The sequence below is a fragment of the Canis lupus genome, chromosome 1 (assembly GCF_011100685.1).
Source record: "Canis lupus familiaris isolate Mischka breed German Shepherd chromosome 1, alternate assembly UU_Cfam_GSD_1.0, whole genome shotgun sequence".
NCBI classification, from domain to species: domain Eukaryota; kingdom Metazoa; phylum Chordata; class Mammalia; order Carnivora; family Canidae; genus Canis; species Canis lupus.
In genome coordinates this window covers 52,221,370-52,236,767 of record NC_049222.1, presented here as the reverse complement: position 1 = coordinate 52,236,767, position 15,398 = coordinate 52,221,370, and the positions used below count along the sequence as shown (strand labels likewise).

Below are 15,398 nucleotides of genomic sequence, written 5' to 3'. Positions count from 1 at the left end.
ACTGGCTGTTGCTAGGATCTAGGAAAGTCCAGTAAATATTTTAATTTATTTGACAGATGAGAAGGCTATTATAGAAAACTGAATGTAGCCTGAAAAATTTAAATAGCAGCTAGGAAAAATTGAGAAGCACATGAGTTTGGTCTATCCACTAAAGCTGGAAACATACATGAGGTTCCACATACTGGAGAGATGCAACAAGTGTGAGGCAAGAGGAATAGGTAGCCCGGGGTTAAAAGAGTAAAGAGAGAAATAGGACAGTGATCCAAATCCAATTTCCTGCTTTTTAAGGAAGCATGGAAAAAAATAAAACACAAATGAATATTACATAAAAGCAGGTAAAACCTGCTTATTTTTGGAATGAAAGTTGGCAAATCTGATGTTATGGCTGATAGAATCATAAAGCAATTTAAACAAAAATAAGGCTTTAGTCGTCAGAAAAAAAATATGAGCAGCAAATTAAATTAGTACTTTCTTATGAAAAATACCAAACCAAATATTCCTACTATATCAGGAATATCAAGTCATAAATTCTATCAGGTAAGTAAAAGATTTTGACAGTTGAGATTTTAAATGCAGATTGTTTGAATGGAAGATTATCACCTATAATATTTCCATATTTTCAAAGTATCATGCAGTTTACTTTTTCTTCTCCATTAAATGTTATTCATTTAAAATTAATATGTTGAATTTCATTATGATTCATCTAAATTTCTTTTCCTTTTAAATCACTTTAGTATTTTCCTAAGTAGCATTCTGAAAATACCAACATTTCATCTCTTAGTTATAAAAACTTAAGAGTAGAAATAACTGATCTGAATATTACTTAGCTTTCTTTCCCAGACCTGCCAATCCTGACAAAGTATGGTGAAATGCCAGAAAGCTAACAATCAGAAAAGAAAAAAAAGACAGAATACATTAATTTGGAATTAGCAATAATTTATTAGGAGCTATGTTGAGATTTGCTTGCTTCTCAAGCCTTTACTCGCAGAGTAAACAATTTAAACATGACAGGATTTATATAATATCTTCTAAGAATAAACTATTTTTAAAAATATTTATTTGAGAGAGAGTGAGAGAGTGAGTGAGCATGAGCAGGGGGAGGGCAGAGGGAAAGGGAGAAGCAGATTCCCTGCTGAGCGCAGAGCCTGACTTCGGGTTCAATCCCAGGACCCCAGGATCATAATCTGAGCTGAAACCAAGAGTCCAATGCTTAACTGACTGAGCCACCCAGTGCCCTCCTACGAATAAACTATTTTTATATACTTAATAATAGTTTAGAAGGTCTGCATGTATAAGTAGCATTGATATACAAAACTATTGCTTTTTAAAAAAAGATTTAGTGATTTATTTGAGAGAGAGAGAGAGAGAGCACGAGTGTGCGTGTGCAGTGGGGAGAGGGCAAGGGCGAGAGAGTCTTGCAGTGCAGATTCTGCACTGAGCATGGAGCCTAACATGTGGCTCCATCTCACTATCCTGAGATCCCAACCTGAGCCAAAACCAACAGTCAGATCTTTAATCAACTGCATCACCCAGGTGCCCCCCAAAATTGCTTTTTAATCTAATCTTTAAAGCAGGTCCTCTGTATTATCTTACTAATTAAATGAGTTTTGGTAGATACTTCAAAAGAACAAACTATACCTTTGAAAAGTGTGATGATCTAAGCTTTCCATTAATTGCAAATAGATTTTTATAGAGTTGGTGTGAAATATTATGATCCTGTGAGATATGTAAGGTGTAAAAATACCTTAACAAATTAGGACTTTGAAGTAGGACACCTTCTATATGTTGACTCATTTCTTGACCAAAGAACTGCTGAATAGTCAGCACATAGTAGGCATTCAATGGTTGTTTGGTAAATAAATGAGCCAAGATAAATCATTTATTTACAAACAGACTGAGACTTGTCCACTGATGGGTTTGTGTGATGTTCTGGGGCAGAGGGCAGAAATGCCCCTTTCTGATTCAGAACTTAATAGTCCTGACAGGAAAACTACAGCTTTGGAAGGATGTGGTGGTCTTTGTGAGCATAGGGATGAAGCATCGTGTGCTCTCAGCTGACAGCTTCTGCCAACAGAGTACTGCCAAGAGATGGGCCTAGCTTCTGTGGGTAAAAATCTCAGGAAGAGCCTTGTTTGTGGAGCAATATGCCTTGCAGGGACTTATCCAGAGCACCCTCCTGCCTCTTCCAGATGCCGAATTGGTCACAAGATGTACCGTCCACCTTTCTGACCTTCATGACACTTGACTTCCGGGTCTCTAGCCAGATCCCGGGCACATAGCCTTAGCTAAACATTTTTGTTTTGTTTTAAAGCTAAGCCATATAGTGAGGTGCTAACTGTAAATTAGGGCAGGGAGGAGCTGTGTGCTTGTAAAAAAGAGTAGTTTGGGGAGAGGAAAATGTCTTCAACTTGTGGCTCTCAAGAGAGGCAGCAGTCCAGAGCATGAGCCCTTGATGGAACTTGATGTGTGGTGCTAGCTTCAGCCTAGTGGGTGGATGGGGCAAGTCTTAGAGCCTCTGCAAGATGAGGGCAGCAAGAGGATTTAGCTCATGGGACCATTTTGAGAAGTAAGCAGTACTACACACAAAAGCCCTCAGTAGATTGCTTGCATGGAGTAAAATGATCAATAAATGTTAGGGACAAGGAAGGTAAGGTGAGCATGAGAGTGGAGAGGCCATAGGATGCTCTTAGCTCCCAGACCCTCATGGAGCACCAGCCCGTTTGACCTCTCCCTGTCCCCTCTGGCTTCTCCCAGGCAACTGTCCAACTCACTTCCCTAGAGCCCTGTTCCATCCTGTGGCACTTACCAGGAATTTCAGATTCACACAAAATAAGTAAATATGCTCTACCATCCTGCTGAGTAGCAAGATGGCAAAATACTAAGTTGACCCCAAATGACTCCCTTCATGTTGCATTAAATTCCTAAACTATGGTGCATTTTCTCTTTACAAAACATCATATTTACCAGTAGCATATTTACTTATGATCTTTAAATCTAGATGGTTTGTAAGTTTATAGTATTTTCACCCACTTTTCTGAAAGAGAAGAACAGATCCATTTCCACTTCTTATTCATAAATTTTATAATGGGTATTTCTACCCATCTTGATGACATAGGTAAAAAAAAAATCACCAATATGCAGTATGTAAGAGGTTCATTTTATAATGGCTTTAGAGTACCTTAATCAAAGACAACTACTAATTCAATTAAACACAAATTACTTTATAGGAATGGATCTATTCCTTTTTTTTCATGAAAAGATAATTAGAAAGTAATGACAGAATGATTTTAATGCTAAATAATGAGACATACACCAATATTCATTTAAATTTATGGATCAAATTATTATTTACAGAAGTGAACTGCACAATAGTCCAAATATTATGATATTAATGTTTGATTCCGAATTGAGAAACATCCTATTATGGCAAATGCTAATATAAAAATTTAGGTTTATTTTTTCCTCTTTTTTTAATCACTAAAATAAAACACTGGTGGAATAGTTCACCTCAATCACCAACATATCAACTGTGTACTTAGAAAACCAGCTTTGTTTCAAAGGAAAGTAGGAAAGTCTACACTGCTGAAAATAAAATTAGGGAATTATTTTTATTTAGCCTACACCTAGAATGAAAATATTTTGTATTTCATATGCGGAGCAACCCTTTTGGTTAGTAATAATGGCCATAACATGACAGCTAACACTGTGCTACCTATACCTCTATGACTTCTCTAAACTATTTATATTTATTAACTCATTCAATCCTCACAAACATCATATAGTGTAGGAATTAATATCATTTTCATTTTATTCTCTACTCAGAAACTGTACTTATTCACATTTCTTAAGACTAATAAAAAAATACCCATGGGCCAAAAGAATGTCCCCCTCAAGTGCACTGGAGAGAGAAACCACTACAGTCCTGCAGTGCAAGAGGAAGCCTGCACATCATCCCTGAAGGGCCTACAGGAAACACCTGGAACTTTCAGCCTTATCCAGGGAAAAGGATGCGGACCAGCTGGGTCCTGTTCATTAGTGATGTCGCCTGCCTGAGAGCCAAGACAAAACCCCCTAGCAGCTTCCTCATAGACTTAATGGAATGCCTTGAGTCCCTGTCCTTAGGAAATGATCTCCAACTGACCCTTCTTATAGTCTATTTATTCATTCACGCTTGCAGGCATTCATTCATTCGGCAATTATTTAAGAGGAGCCTGCTATCTACTTTGTGCTAAAGATACAGAGACACAAATGCTGGCCTTCAAAGAACTTTCCATTTAAAAGTAAATCACCAATCATTAGCGTATGTCACCATAAAATTAGGGACGTGAAGCTTTACTGCATCAGATGAGATACTGGCCTTAGGCAGGACAGTAGCCATAGCTCCCAGACATGCCAGCCCTTATCACCCCAGGCCTAGATACTTGCAAAAGAGTCCTGTTTCCTAACTCTGCTTTTTCCTTCTCCAACTCCTTCCTCACAGCATGCAGCTTCTCCCCAGTCAAATCCATGCTTTTAAAAGCATGCAGCAACACCCACCCCCCACCGCCACCATTTGCTTTTGGGTCATCTGCAGTTTGTCACCAACCTACTCTTACCCTCTATTTTCTGTGGTTGGCCCTCAATAAGCCTTGCAAATTCCTGCTTTTGCCTGTTGCATCCATAGCTCCCCTGACCTCAAATGCCCCACGTCTCCTTCTGGCCCATTGAGCTCATGGGCCCAGTCCTGCCCCTGGGCAGCTTTTCCTGACCACCCCCAGAGACCTCTCTCACACTCTTGAAGGGTTTCAGCCAGCACCGACTGTTTGCAGGGGTAAAGTGCACAGTTGGTCTGTATGCACACTGGTTTCTTGTGTGTACTAGATCCCAGCAGCAGAGCTCCGACAGCACAGAGCAGGGGACTCAGTGAGTCCAGTACACTGTCCTCTGGAGGAGGAAGCATATAGAAAGCAGGCCATGTGAGGGAGTCAAGCCTCCCTAAACGCAGGTTCTCTGAGCGCGGATTCTCTGATAGGCATGTCTTTTCACTAGTATGCCAGGAAGGAGAAATTTCAGAGGCCCTACCTCATGTAATTAGAACTCTGCATGGCTGAACGTAAAAAGCTGCATTCCCCTGTGATCTAGGTGTAGGAGTGGAGCTCCATGCAATTTGAGTTTGAATATTGCACCTTCTGAGACTCTGGGTGTAATTTGGGGCAGCCCGTTTCATCCTTTGATGATCAAGTCCCTCAACGGTAGAATGGATGGGCTGAAGAACATCCCACAGAGGCTCAGAGGTTAATTCAGATGGCCTCTCTAAACAGAAAAACACTTTTGAGATTGCAAAATGTTTCCACTAAGAAAAAACCACAATAATGGCTGAGTTAGTATTACAAATGAAGTCACAACCCAGCTTTCTCTTGATATTTATTTTTGTTTCAAAGTAACGTCAGCTTTCTTATTTATCCGTGTTAGCTGTGCCCCTTATCTGAAAATATGTAAATCCACTTAAATTAATTTCCTGTAATACCACACAAAACAATAATCATATTAGTACCATTCATAATGTCCTAATAACATTAACATAATTACATTCAAATATGAAATTGCTAGGTAATAGGCTTTTCATAAATTGTTTCAGTGAGAATGTCATTTTTAACCTTACTTCGGGTCTTTAGTTCCAGATATTGCCAGAAAAAATTGTGTGCCTAATGTGAGAAAGTTTCCCACCATTTTTTGACTGTGTAGGAGAAACTATCAAAGAGCTTTTGTGATCAAAATGAGAAGGGTTTGCAATCAGAACATATCTCGGAGTATAATGGAGCTTTCTCTGGGGTGGAGAGTCTGGTACACAGTAGGCTGCAGCAGGGACCTGATGTCTTCACAATAGTAGCAAGTCTATAAGGGTAGCTCTTGTAAGCTAATGTTTCTCCCTTGGGGAGCGAGGTCAGCCATCCTATTAGAGTCTGGTTGGCTCACAGAGTTTTGCAGAAATTCTTCCTGGGCTCCTCGGGGCCTTGGCACAACTTTGTGGCAACACAAGTCATGTATCTGCAAGAAGTGAGAGAGCACAGAGCGGGTGCAAAGGACCTGGTTCCAGTAGCAAAGTTAAAACGCAGGACCTTGAGTCTGGCATGTAAATTTATTTGCTTTTCACAATTTCGGGTAAGGTTATACTTTATGCAAGTCAGTGATCCCTTTCTTCCCCTCCAAAAAAGCAAGCAAACAAACAAACAAACAAACAAACAAACAAACAAAAAAACCCATGATAAAGGCTGCTATAGTAACAGGAACTCTTAGGTGAATCTGTCATGAGAATCAGTAAAGGGTGGAACATAACTGATGTTCATAGGGGATCGTCTGAGGGACCTAAGTGGACCATAAATCACGTTTACAAACGTGTTAATTTGTAATATTATTAAATCTTTAAAAAAGGCAGAACATGTTGTAATTGAATAGATCAGAGTGATTCTCTTTGATCAGATTCTGATCTTGCTGGATAATTACGAAGCCACCTCAAATTTATATGAAGATTTTCTTCCTACTATGCTCAGAGCAGAAATATGTATTGCCCACCTAGGTTATCCTCCTAATGACCCTACAAGGCAGGCAGAGAACTATATAATCTCTGCCTCTTAAATAAGTAATTGCCCGTTAAAGTATTTTTAGCACTTTAGAACATAAATGATATTCCAGGGAAGATGAGTTCCCCTTTCTTCCTCTGGGGTTCAGAATGATACAGTGGAGCTGCAGGCAATATTCAATTATAGGACCATGTGCAAAATGAGTAGCTAACCATCATGGGCTGGGGCCATTTCCCAGCATTTTCTGAGTTCTCCCTCTACTTTCATATAGCTCAGCATTTAGTTTACCTTAAAAAGGACAGGATACATTTCGATGCATTTGTGGTAACTTCTCCCCCCACCTCCCACTTTGGAAATGTCAGCAATGTACAATATTGAACATAGAAGCTACTGATGAATTCAAAGCAGGTAAAGAAATACTGTCAAGTGCATTACAAGAGTGTCTGGTGCAGCACAGTGGGTCCTAAGTCAATGTTCTGGTGGGTTTGGGGACTTGTTAACTCAGAAGCTGAGAACTTTCTCTTGGACCATGTTGCTACTGGTGATGGTGGGCAGCAGGGAAGATGGCAACTGGGGAGATGGACCCAGCACAACGGAGGGGGGACCAGGAGAGCCTGGACAGAGGGAGTTCTGCTGACAGACCCCATGTTCCAACTGAGGGTCAGAGGCCTACTGGGAAGGGGACACCTTCAGTGACTCTTAGTCGCTGCTTTTCAGTGACTTGTAATTGCTTGGAATGGTGCTGTCTCCATTAGTACCGTCGTTTTAAGGATTTGCTAACAATACAGTGACGACCCATTTCAATGCAGTAGAGAGGCGAGTTTCCATATTTAAAAAAAAAAATGAGGTTTCCACATTCTAACAGCATCTACCTTACCACCACCCCCCGCCCCCCCGTACCCTGAGTTCCTCAGTTCAGTTGGCCAACAGGCCTGTGTCCCCAGAGGCAGTGACCATGAAACAGTTAAGCAGCAGCATTTTGTAGCAAGTATTTTAAATTCAGCTGCTAGAGTGGGAGAGGAAGTTGGAGACAGAACAATCTCAGAACAGTGTGTATTTAAATCAGGAGCGGAGAGAATTGTCTTCTATTTCTCAGCCATCCCAGAAAGTATTCTTTTCCTGTCTCAATCCAGGGAAGACCACAGTATCCCACTCCCAGCCCCAGAAGACATTTGCATAACACATTTACATTTGAAGGGAGCCCACAGATTGGCAACTCCCAAAGCTTCAGCTAGGCACGGTTTTCTATAATAGCAATTAGGAACAGAAATAGAATAACAATAGCTGTAGAAATACAGTTGCTGAGCTGTGGGTAGATGAAGCAGAAAAATCTCTGCGTTTTAAAGACTAAACTTTGAATGATTGCAGAGTTAGAGACTAACTGGCCTTTGTTCTTCGTAAACTGGCTCCAAAGCCTAGTAGGGACCAGACCAATTTGGACCAATGTGGGAGCTTGAAGAGGGCTCCCTGTGGCAGGAAATGAGGCACAGCCGGATGGCAAAGGACCAGACTAGGAGCAGGACAGAGCCCAGACCCAGGCAAGGGCTGGCCAAGGGGTCCGCTGAGGTTCTGGATGATGGCCGGTGGCGGCAATACCCGAGTGCCATGACAGTGCCCCAGGGCCTGGAAGGTGCTGTAGGACGTGGCGGGGCGGCGAGGGGGGGGTGGTGGTGTTGTGGAATGAAGGAGAAAATCTACATAGAGGGCAGCGCCAGAGGCTTGAGGCACACAGGACAAACCCAGGGCTGGGGATTGGAGCTGTTGGATGTTCTCCCATGGATGGAGAGGGTACATTCATCAGAAACACAGGCAGCCCCTTCTTCCTACTGAAACTCTGCTATATCCTCTGGGCATGGGACCTCAGCATGAAATAGCTCCTCAGAGACTTCTGGTTCTCCTTCCTCCCCCAATTTCACTGTCCTCTATCCCAACCCTTAAACCCCTAAGAAATGCTGATAAAATGAATGGGAGCCCAATGAAAGGTCTCATATGGTTTGAATGACCAACCACATGGCCTGGTCTGGGTAGGGCCAGGGCAGACAGGACAACAAGGGAAAGTCTTGATGAGGGACAACAGGTGAGAGGAAGTAGTGCACAGAAGAGGTCCTCACAAGGTTCAAAGTGAGGCCAGGGGCCCAGGTAGCTGGAGTGATGTCAAACCATCAATAAAACTCTGAAATGGATCCAGGAGGTAAAAGGAACTGTCTTAGATGGGCCTCTGGTAAGGATGTGGGGACCAACTGGATGATGAGGACCTGGGATAGAGAGGAAACTTATGAGCCAGATGCTGAGATCGGCATGGCACAGGGGTGAAGGTCTGTAGACAACGGAGATCAAGACGGCTCAGGCCTGAAGGTCAAAGGAGCAGTGGGCTTGCACATGGGCAGGGGAGTGCAGATGGTGGCAGTGATACTGGGGAACATGGAACTTCCAGAAAAACCCTTTCCAGTCTCTCCCCAGAGAAGTGATTGTTCCATCATCCTATAAATTATGATGTCCTCCCGTGCTTTCATTTACTGTGTAGCTGTTCCGTTAGTTGCCAGTGATGACTCAGTGTGGTGCACTGAAACAGTCCTGGGTGTGCATCAGGACCTCTCAGCTCAAGCTGTGCCTTCACCTGTCTCGCTTGATTAAATGATCTTATGCAAGTTCCTAATGTCTTGGTCAGGCTCCTCATTCGTAACATGGGCACAATAATGCTGCCCCCTGATAATCTGTGTGGAGAAGGCTCACCAGCTCTAAGGTGCTATGCAATCTGCAAGTTGCTGTCATGAGTTCCGAGGACACAGGGACTATTCCATTATTATACCAGAGCATCAGTAATTATTAGAGGCATTTCACAGATATATCTTTTATAATAATGTTAATACAGAAAGCTAGCGCTTTTTCCAGAAGTGTTAATATTATTGGTAGGCAATTCTCCAGGACCCTCTCTCAGGTGCCACAATCATCATAAATATTGCAATATGATGTAAGAATATTGATTTTAAGGACTATGTCACCAAAATAAAACAGATGCCTCATTTTAAAAGGAAACAAAGACATGCAAAAATGAACACCCTGAAATCTTTACCCTAAGCCAACCTAACGGAGTCTTCTGGAAGATATGTGATACAAGCAAGGATTCAACATGAGAGCATTTACTAGTACAATAAACAACACCAATCAGTTGAATTTAACTGAATCAATGTCTAAAAGACAATTGTTAACATTTAATAATGTTCCTCACAATATTAAAATACTAGGAATAGAGACTACTTTCTTACCATGATAAAGTTGTGGAAAATAGGAGCTCATATTGTGCTTAATGGATAGACAAATTAAATTCTGTTTAAAAATTGGAACAAGGATGGCTCCTTAATAGTGTTCTGAAAATTCTGGTTAATGCAATGAGACATGAAAAAATAAAGAGGTATGATAATGGGAAGAGAGAAAAGATCATTATTTGCACTTAACATAATGGAAAACCAGAATATGCAGAAGAGTCGGCAAAAATAATCAGGTTTAATAAAATGATTCAATAAAATGCTTGATCTGAAATAAACATACCAAAATTAATAGCTTTGCTAATTATCAGCAGTCATGAGCAAATGTAATGAAGATATAGATCCTGATCACAATATGAACTCCTTCTCTGCTAAGAAACCCTTGGGGATGAACCTATATGGAGGTGTATGTAGTTGCCGTAAGGAACACTTTTTAAAAAAAATCTTAAAAATTATACTAAAAGATGAATACATTGACTATTTACTCTATCATCTATCTATCTATCTATCTATCTATCTATCTATCTACCTATCTATCATCTATCTCTATCATCTATCTATAATCCTGAATGAGAAGACAAAATATTCTCATGCAAATTAATAGGTTCTTACTAGGAAAAGGAAGAAGGGAGGATTAGCTCTACTAGAGATTTAAAAACATTAAAAAAAAACATAGAGAAAGAACAATCAAAATGGTTTGGTAGCAGTAAAAAAAAAAAAAAAAAAAAAAAAAAAAAAAAAGCACTTTAGGTCAGTGGGACTACCTAAGGGATCAGAATCAACCCCTTCTAGAATGAGGTCTTCTATCTCTTATGTGACTATTATGTTCACTACTTCTAATCATCTGTCACCTGGATAACCAGTGTTGTCTCCTAACTGGTCTCTGCTTCTGCCCTGACTCTTACTCAAATCCACACGGCAGGCAGAGGGATCCTTCTCACACATATCAGATTTTTACACTCTTGAGTTCAAAGCCCTCCAATGGCTGCCCATCTGTCCTGTGTTGAATTGTGTCTTCCTAAAAGATATGTCTAAGTCCTAACCCCTGGTATGTATGCATGTGGAAATAAGATCTTTTCAGATGTGATCAAACTGAGGATCTGGCTAAATACCATCCCGGATTTAAATGTGGAGTGGATTTAAATCCAATGACCATGTCCTTAGAAGACACAGACAAGGAAAAGACACTGTGAGACACACAGGGGAGGAGGCCTCATGAAAACGGAGGCAGTAATTGAGGTGATGAATCTACAAGCCAAGGAATGCCAAGGATTGCCTTTAACCACCAGGAGCTGAGAGAGACACATGGGACAGATTCTCCCTCAGAGCCTCCAGAAGGAACCAACGTGGCCGATGCTTTGATTTCCTCCACTTGGCCTCCACCACTCTCACTTTTCCTCTCACTTTGGCTGCCACCACTGTGAGAGGACAAATTTCTGTTGCTTCAAGCCACCACATTGTGGTAATTTGATACGGCTTCCCTAGGAAATAAATCAAATCCACCATCTCACTCAGGGTAACTGTCATTGTCCATACAGGTGACCACCTCACCTCTGATGTCATCTCCTACCTCTTCTCTTCTTCATCTGCTCCAGCCACCATAGCCTCTGTGAGTAATCTGAATGCACCACACCCTCAGGGACTTTGCACATGCTTTCTGCCAGCTTTGGAACATGGTTCCCTCATGGGCCCATTATCCCTTCGTCTTTGTCACATGTCTCCATCTTGGCAAAGTCTTCCCTGACCTGATTTTAAATGGCACCTAGTCTAGGTTGGCTGGAAGTCTTCATTCCCCTTCTTCATTTTATTTTTCTTCATCTGATAGTATGACTATCTGATAGATTGCATGGTTTGTTGATTTGTTTGTTGTCTCCTCCAACTAAAATTGCTCAGATTTCTCAGCGTGGTTGCTCACTATTGTATCTCCAGCACCCAGAACAGTGCTTGCCATGTGGTAAGGCCTCAGTGTGTGTTTTTGGAACAAATGCAAATACACCAAGTTCTTTTTTTTTTTTTTTTTTTTTTTTTTTTTTTTTTTTTTACACCAAGTTCTGAGTAGGAATTTCATGTACAGTAAAGCAGGCATTACAAAACAGTGGGGGAGGATTAATTGATATATGATTTTGAGATATAGCACATTAGAGAAAAATTAATTTAGATATACATCTTATCCTGTGTACTAAAAGAAAATTAAAGTCAAATATGTTTAAAAATTCATAGAAAAATTAGCAGAAAGTGGAATAGTACATGAGTCTCTGGAAGGATAATCATTTTTAAAGAATTGAAGCAATTGAGGAAGCTACAAAGCTCATAGTGATAGATGCAACTATTCAAAAATTAAAACTTTTGTACCATCAGTGCCTTCTCAGTTCCAATGAAAGTTAGAACCTGTTGGGACTGGAGATGAATCCCAGGTGATCAGGTTGCTCCCAAATCTCTGGATGGCCTCTGGCCTGCCCTCTGCCTTTGTGTTTGTTCCTGGGATAGAAGGTGTGTATTCCTGCCCAGGACCCACACCTCCTCTAGGCCTAAGAACCACATCAGCTGCCTTGAGGCAAATTCCTGAGTGGGCACCAGTCATCCTGAACATGGAAGGTACCTGGTTTCAGGTCACTTGCCTGACTGCTGGGAGACCCTCGCAGTAACCTCTGACATCAAACCCAAGGACAGGCTGGGTTCCCATAGGCCTGGCCTGTCCTCCTTGGACCTAGGTCCCAGCCCCCTCTGCCTCCTAAAGGCTGTCTTTTCCTGAGCTGTCCCTAAGCTGTGGTAAGGATTCCACTTGTGCAGCATTTGAAAGAGCAGTCAGGCAAAATCCAGTCTCAGGGAGAGATGCTATTTTAGTTGGATGTTGCCATGGACGTGGGGTCCTTCACATTCCCTGGTTGATGATGGGTTTAAGTCCAGGTTAACCATTAACTTCTCAGTGTGATCGTTTTTCCTCTTTTGTGTTGCATAAACCCTGTTCTGACTTGTAATGGAGAACCTGACTTAGAAAGCCTGTGGTTTGCATAATTAAAGAGTTGATTAGAAAAAGAAGGCTTTAAGATAACAATAGTCCTCAGGAACAGAATGAGGCTGAGGATCTCTGCTCTTCTGTGTCAAGCTTTAAGACCTCAGCAGACAGCAGGCCCACCTAGCTCAGTGAGGTAGTGGTAACTATCTTCCTTCCTACACACACTGCTGGACTTCGGGATGGGGACAAGAGGGCAGGGAGGGGGGAGGTGTCACTTGGGAGAGGTGGGAGTTGTGCTGTACCTGTCCATGGAGGATTCTAGAACAGCCTTGCTCTCATTTTCCTCCTGGGATCAATTCAATTACAGGTGCCTCTTAATTAACCTGAGGTTTACTGGGAACCCTTATTTATCTGATCCTGGAGAATGACCTTGGGGTGAGCCACCCACACTTCTTAAGCCCCTCTGAGCCCACTCCTAAGCCAAAGAACCTGGACTATGTGCCGACAGGGCAGCTCCAGTCTTGCCTAACAATTCCTTTGTCTATTAATTGTAGCAAAACAACAAATAACAATGGGGCAGTTTGTTGGGCTTTTTTTTTAGGGTGGAATGTGAAGTTTTACTTCAATGGGGCTACTTGTTTTTACTGCTATGCCTTTTCCCAAGGCAAGCAACTCTTTCGGGGTCTTTTCCTACCCTTGCCCCCTTTCTGGGCTTTCTCTCTTTCAGGCACCTACTTCTGGTCACCTATGAGGGTTGGGGGTCTATTAAGACCAACATAAAATTCTTCTCAAAGCAGCATCCCAAAAAATCAGATGTCAGTTTTCAGATTAGAAATATTACTTGATGAATGAGACTTTTTTTTTTAATTTGCATTTTTCAGTTTCCTAAGGGTGACATTGAAATTGCTGCCTATTAGTGCTGGTGTCGTGCAGAGGCAGAAATGAGCCAATCGAGAGGCAGGAGAAACCTCTGGGGTCATCCACCCTCTCCCCTTTCTACCGTCCCTCCTTGATTGACCCTTCTGCCCGTCCTGGGGGTACTGATGTGGGGGCTTGGCTCCAGGAAGCTCTCAGGTCCTCCCCCCGGGTGGCACCGGGTGATTGCTGGGCCACCACAGCATTTTCAAGTCCACTGCCATTCAGGCAGCAGACCAACTGGGAAATATGTTTTCCCAGAGAATGCTTATCTAATAGTGGAATTTCAGGCTTAGGAAGGCACCTGGTGAGGGAAGATAGTTTTATGCTACTTAATCTCTTCTAATATTACTCTGGCCCTGATAACTCCATTATATTTATAAATAGAGAACATAGTTCAGAGTAATGGGCCAGGAGATAGAGAAAATGAGTTCTGGGTCTGATTTCACCACTGCCTCTGCGTATGCATGAACACAAACTGTGTCAACTATTTGAGCCTCAGTTTCTTCTCCTATAAAGGAAGTGGGTATGGATAGACAATATTGGATTTCCCCACTATTCCTGAAATCGTCTAATTTCTAAGTAGAGATTTAGACATTTGTTCTGGAACTGTAAAATGCTTTTGGCATCCAAACAAGTTGATTTTCTTAATAGGATTCTACTTAGAAATATCACAAAAGCTCATCAAGTTTTCACATTTTCTGATTTCTCTAGAACTTTATTTCCTTGTAGCTGTTTAAATCTGAATAGGTCAAACACTTAATAAGGAAGCAGCACATGCACCTACCTGCCCTGCCTCCCCACATCACTGGACATAATTCTATCACAAGGTAATTGTTCATAGTTTCAAAGCTTCTCTACTACTTCCTTTGTGACCCAGGCTTAAAAAATATTTTTTTAATTGAAGTATAATTGACATGCATTATCCTATTAGTTTCAGGTGTACATCAGATGTATTTCTATGCATTATAGAATGATCCCCATGCTAAGTCTGGTTACCATCTGTAACTACAGAAAGTAATTATAGTATTGACTATATTCCCTAGGCTGTATGTTACAACCCATAACTTACTATTTTATGACTGGATATTTGTATCTCTTAATCCTCTTCACCTATTTTACCCACCCCAACCAACCCTCCTCCCTCTGATAATTCACATTGTGTTTCCTGTATCTGTTAGTCTGTTTCTGGTTTGTTTTGTTCATTTGTTTTCTTTTCTTTCTTTTTTTTTTTGATTCCACATAAAAGTAGGATCATACAATATGTGTCTTTCTCTGTCTGACTCATTTCACTTAGCATAATGCCCTCTATATACATCCATGTGGTCACAAATGGCAAGATTTCATTCTTTTTTTATGGCTGAGTAATATTCCATTGTATATGTGTATACACACATAAATATTTACACATTTACACCACAGCTTCCATATCCACTTATCTATTCATGGGTATGAGTTGCTCCCATGTCTTGGCTGTAATAAACAGTGCTGAAGGAATGTAGTCATGAATTGGTGTTTTTACTTTGTTCAGGTAAATACCCAGAAGTGGAATTGTTTGTTCCCATGGCTGGTTTTTTAAGTGACTGCTCAGGATTTACTATGGTAACTCTGTGCCTTTTGTTTTAGAGCCAGGCCCTGTTTCTTGTCAATAGGTTAAAACTTGTCCATGAACATTTGAGGAAAGCGCTGGTGAGCTACCCC

At 41.3% G+C, this 15,398-nt stretch overlaps 1 protein-coding gene across 3 annotated transcripts in view; it reads right to left on the bottom strand.

Moving 5' to 3' along the window:
• The window catches only part of PACRG (parkin coregulated), a 521,242-nt gene that overhangs the window by 36,110 nt on the left and 469,734 nt on the right, over positions 1-15,398 (bottom strand). The gene's annotated exons all lie outside the window — the stretch shown is intronic.